General features: G+C 47.7%; 1 long non-coding RNA gene across 1 annotated transcript; it reads left to right on the forward strand.

Annotated features, from left to right (window-relative positions):
* The first annotated feature begins 1,568 nt into the window (after positions 1-1,568).
* LOC146007240 (uncharacterized) lies at positions 1,569-3,052 on the forward strand. Its single transcript, XR_014444296.1, has 3 exons — positions 1,569-1,690; positions 2,728-2,840; positions 2,999-3,052. It is a non-coding gene; the product is annotated as an uncharacterized LOC146007240 (long non-coding RNA).
* Positions 3,053-5,924: the final 2,872 nt, after the last annotated feature.

Below are 5,924 nucleotides of genomic sequence, written 5' to 3' on the forward strand. Positions count from 1 at the left end.
TGCCGCATTTGGAATTCGACAGCAAAATGCGATTTTTGCCCAAAAAAACCCCAGACCAAGTCCAGGGTGGCGGCTTGCAAAAAATCGCCACCGTTTTAGCGTAGAAACGGAGAAATCTCTCACAGGTGACCCACATACCACTTACTAACTCCACTACATATACTCCCACATGATTATGGACACCTGTGAGGCTGTTTGAGATGGACATTTTGCACAGTGGACTGGAGGTGCTAGTGTGTGAGCTGGGCCGTTTGGAGGAGCTACGCAGGAGGGATGCTGCTGCTGCCCACCAGATCCAGGTACCCCGACCATTCCGTGCTTCGCGTCGGTACCGTGCCAGGGTGTACCTGGACTCCCTCTCTGATCAACAGGTGGTGGACATGTTTAGGTTGAACCGACAGAACCTGTTGAACTTATATGAGCAGGTGAGAGATGATTTGGACCCTTGTGGGGGGGGGGGCAACTATGCAGTGTCTGGGCTGCAGAAATTAATGTGCGCCCTCCACTTGTTTGCCACAGGCTCCACTCAGTCTGTGAGCTCATGGGCCTTGGGGGTGTCACAAGCCACTTTCTCTAAACATTTTTCTCAAGTGTTAAATGCATTAAAGAAGCTGTGGCGCACATATATCACATTCCCACGTTGTGAGTCAGAGTGGCAGGACCTGAAGGTGGAATTCTATCGGCTCTCAGCATTTCCAAATGTGCTGGGAGCCATAGACTGCACCCACATTGAGATTCGGGCCCCGCACGTGAGGGAGCATGTCTATGTTAATCGCAGGGGCAGACATTCCCTCAATGTGCAGGTGGTCTGCGATGCCAACCTCAGAATTCTCAGTGTGGTTGCAGGCTACCCCGGGAACTGCCATGATGCCTATATCCTGCGGCACTCAGCTCTCTGGGACCGTTTCCACAACAACACCATGCCAGAGGGCTGGCTACTTGGTAAGTCACTTACCACTGTTTACATGATGTTTGCTTACCTATGTCTTTACCTTTGACATCCATGTGTAGGACCTTCTAATCAAGAGTCATTTCTGTTGAAATTGTTTATACCAGCCCAAACAATGTAGTATAGGCTGCTACTATTATGTACCAATTACCCACATAATATGTGACCACACAAATCCCTTTACATGTTAGGTGACTCAGGATATGGGTGTCATTCGTGGCTCATGACACCTCTGCGGAACCCACAAAGCCCTGCACAGCACCGCTACAATGCTGCACATATTGCTACCCGCAATGTAGTGGAACGCACCTTTGGGGTGCTGAAAAGCCGATTTAGGTGTTTGGACAGGTCAACAGGTACCCTGCTATACCACCCTGCCAAAGTGGTTTTGGTTGTCCAGGCTTGCTGCATAACATAGCTTTGGGTCAACCAAATTATGTTGATGTGGCCTCTGCAGCAGTCGTGCAGGAAGCTCAAACTACTGATGTTGTAGTGCGAGGTACACAGAGGGGGGATGTGGTTCGTACACGGATGATCCGGCAGCATTTCCCAGGTAATTTGTGTGTGTACAATGAATAGTAATGGGGAACCTGTAACACACATACATTGGTAACATTACATTTTTCCCTGTCCATGTTAATTGCCCAGAAGCAGACCAACAATAATGGCCAACCCCTGCAAGCTACCCCACCACATCATACTTTATGGCTGGCAACATGATAACACCTATAACAATGTCAAGTAAGTACTGTATTTTTCAGTGTGTGCAAATGTTGGCAACTACAAATGAACATAGGCTCCATGGATGGAGGTGACATGGATCATTGATTTCAGGTGCTTGAAATGGTGCAAAAAAAGTGGTGGCTACATACAGTATTCAATTCCCAATGCTTATCCCCTTCAAATGTGACTATTTCCTTAAAATCACATTACTAATAAGCACACCTAACCCAAAGTCCCTTGGCTGCTAAAAAGTCACTAGTTGACAATACATAATAGAACAGTGTGGGTAATCATTTGGAAAAAATGACCACAAGTTTGCTGGATGCAAATAATTTTTACTTGCAGAAACATTTGGCCATAGGCCATAGCATATGAAACATTTGCAGGAAGAATCACTGCAACAGTGAATGCAAAAAAGAATAAACATGATACACATGTAAATGCAAAGAAGATTATTCATGTTTAAATACTGCCCCGGGAATTAGCACCCTTACCAGTAGTGGCACCACCACCCCTAGTACGGACACTACACCGTGGGGGAGTAGTGGGGGACCCACTCATGGGTGTGGAGGAGACACTACTGCTTTGGGTAGATGTGGTTTGGTGCTGACCTAACAAAGTATTAGCACTGAGGCTGATTTGCGTTTGTAGGGACATCAACGCAGTTGTTTGGCCATTAATTGCTTGGGTCTGTTCAACCATGTTGGTATATAGGCCTCTAAAACTAGTAGTTTGACCCTGAATGGCTTGGCCAATTTCTGCTAAGCATGTGTATAATGTAGAGACAAGACGAATTTGTGTCCCTACATTAGCCCGCACACTTTGCGAAATTCGTCGCATTTGCAGAGCTATGTTCCGCACATACCCCTTCACCGTTTCTAGTTGGGTGGTCTGCACCTCCATAAAAGCGAGTTGTTTCCCCTTAAAAATATGGATGGATTGCGCCAACTCCTCCGCACTAGTGGGGGTGTTGGTGGGTGCAATGCTTGTGGGCTGCTGCCTATGTGACTGCGTATACGGGGCTTCATTGACTGGGTGTGCTTGGTTTTGTGCAGGCTCCAACGATGTCACCGTCTCCAGTATGATTTCACTCATGTCGTCGAGATTTTGCATGGGATCCGTTGGTTCAGGCATCGGTTGTGAAGGACCTACACATGAGAAAAGAGTGGTAAGTATGCTATGCAGATTGGTGTATGGTGGGTCATGTTACCTTAGTTGGAATGGTGTTGCTCATGCATTATGCATTGGCGCAGGCTACTGTGGTGGGGACAGGCATGTGTGTTTTGTGCAATGTGTGTGTGTAACACTATGATATCTCACCTGCAGACTGGACAGTGTCACCAATCGGATGTGGCTGATGTTGGTCAACAGCAGGCTGGGACTCCCGAGCTGGAGCTGTTTGAAAGGAGAAGACATTTTCTATTATTATCATTTGCACCTAACTGGCATTTTTCGCATTATGCAGATAAAAACTTTTCCTTAATCAAACTTTTGGACCCTGATATGATTACATAAGGAATTTGAAGACTTTGAACTGAAGTGGTTATTTGAGTATTATGCCTGTGAACAATATTTTGCATCCACTTGCAAATAACAGGAAAGACCAGCAGATTACACATGTAAAAGTGACTGTAAAGTGCTTTCTCAACTACCCAGAGGATTGATAAGGATTAACAATCAAGTACACTGCAGGCCTACGGTGTTTAGGACAGCACACATTAATAGGATCTGTGGAACTACATAACCCAGCAACATGCAGAGTCCATTATTTAGCAATGCAAGGTAGCAAAATGTGATTTTGCTGGGAGATGTAGTTCCACACACAGCAATCTTTTGGACACATAAAGCATAGCAGCATAATAGCATGCGCACATGACATAGCAAAATATGACATTGACATGTGTAGACACTTACCAGTTGGCGGTGGAGTGGGGGGCCTGTCTGTGTCGGCAATGTGGATGCCGGGAAGCACCTCCGGTGGGATGATTCGGCGTAGCAACCTCTCATATGCCTTAAAGCGGACCGCCTGCCTAGGGCCACCTCCTGTGTGACAGGCCTCTTTCTTCTCCAGGGCAAGCTTGGCTTTGAGGAGGCGCTTGATGTCATTGTAACGCTTTTTGACATTGCGCACACTCCTCTTGTGTGCGCTAACTGCATTTACCACGGAGGTGATACTGTCCCACATCCCCTTCTTCCTTGCCACACTTGTGCGATGATGGTGAGGACCAAGTAGGCGGTCATACAGGGGCAGGAGTGCACGTACCAGGGCCATATTCTCCTCATATGAGAACCTGACTTTCCTCCCACTAGCTGTACGAGCTGCATCATCCTCCTCCACATTTCCAGGCTCACCCTCTTCCTCCTCCTCCTCCTGTCCTGGTTCTTCACCCAGCACCTCCAATTCAGCTTCCGCTGCCTCCTGCACAGGCCAGTCCACCTCAGAGAAATCCCCCTCTTGCAGCTCCTCCTCTGTGTGCCTGGCACTCTGTTCCTCCTGTGAGGACACCTGGCTTGTGCCTGCTTCCTCCTCATCCTCCATAGCCACCTGCTCAGCTTCCACCATGTGGCCTCTCCTGGCGCAGCTCTTGCTGGGAGCATGCTGGCTCTCCCTGTCCTGCCTCTGCCAGTGCTGGCTCTCACTCCCCTACCTCTCCCAGTGGTTGGGGTGTTTGGGCCCAAGCTGGCTGTCCCTCTGCCTCCTCTGCACCTGACAAAACCTCCTCTCCTCTCCATCTCAAACGCCTTACCCCCTTTCAAAGGGTAAAATGGCGTCTGCGCCCCTTTATATAGGGGGTGTGATGCGTATTGCAAGGGACTAAGGTGGGCCAATAGGTTAGCATGTTGTATGGGCTGTTCAGGTGTATTGGTGTAAATCGCACTCCGGTTGGCCGCTAATACGCACATGACCGAACCCGGAAATCGCACTTTTATGGCGTATTACATCGACTCAATTCGCACCTTATCGCCGTCTATCGCCATGTATCACACTTTTCAGGCGGCTTTGCGCCAGCCATTCAATACGGGATTTCTGGGAAAAAATGCGAGATAAAAAAATGGCGATACACGGCGATTTGAGTTTAAATCGCATTTTGTCAAAAACGGTAAAGCCAATAAATCTCGCCCAATATATTTATATATATTTATGGCAATCTATGGCAACGTTTCAATACAATGAAGTATTATCGTCAGGCTCTGACGATAATACTTCATTGTATTGAAACGTTGCCATAGATTGCTACAAATAAAGAAAACTGTTTCAAGTGACTGGAGTGCTAACACGTCTGTTGGAGTGTACGAGCAAGATTTGCTGTGCAGGCACCCGTCCAAACAATTTATCTCAGTGGCTGTGCCGGATCATCTGGAAGTGTATATATATTTATGTAGATATTACCTTAGCCTTGTCCAATGTGCAGTCAGCAAATCTCAGGTAACTAAAACACACAACCATAGTCTAAAATCTAACTTTCTCTGCACATGCTATATTTGCCCCACCTGCAGTGCAACATCATTTGTCCTTTTGCTAAAAACTGTGCTTTGCGATCAGGTCTGAATAACCACCATGGTATTGGAGATATATGCTGCGATCCCTCCATGGTAAAATTGGGTGATGCTCCTCCCCCCAAATAGCTGTTTTGGGGGGCTATTACACAAAAATGGGTACTTGTGAGTTATCCGGGCGTCCGATTTTTAAATCGGGTCGGATCGGGACATCGCATCGCATCGCATGCGACCATCGGATGCGATGCGATGCGATGCGATGACCCGATTTTTCCATAGGAATCAATGTTAAAATGGACTGAGTCCATTTTAACATGGAATTCAATGGGAAAAAGGGTCCTTTTCATACCCCTACTATCCAAGTGGGCATGGAGTTGGATATAAACCTGTGGCGAGCGTAGCGAGCCACCGAGCCCGAAGCGTGGCGAGCGTAGCGAGCCCCGCGAGGGGACACGGAATACCGTCCCCTCGCGGGGCTCGCTTCGCTCGCCACGCTTCGGGCTCGGTGGCTCGCTACGCTCGCCACAGGTTTATATCCAACTCCATGCCCACTTGGATAGTAGGGGTATGAAAAGGACCCCTTTTTCCATAGGAATCATTTTAACATTGATTCCTATGGAAAAATCGGGTCATCGCATCCGATGGTCGCATGCGATGCGATGCGATGCGATATCGTATCGCATCGCATCTGATTGTATGCCTTAACTTAAGGCATACAATCAAAAAATCGGACGCCCGGATAACTCACAAGTAC

This window comes from Crinia signifera, chromosome 6 (genome assembly GCF_055691185.1).
Source record: "Crinia signifera chromosome 6, ASM5569118v1, whole genome shotgun sequence".
Taxonomy (NCBI): Eukaryota; Metazoa; Chordata; class Amphibia; order Anura; family Myobatrachidae; genus Crinia; species Crinia signifera.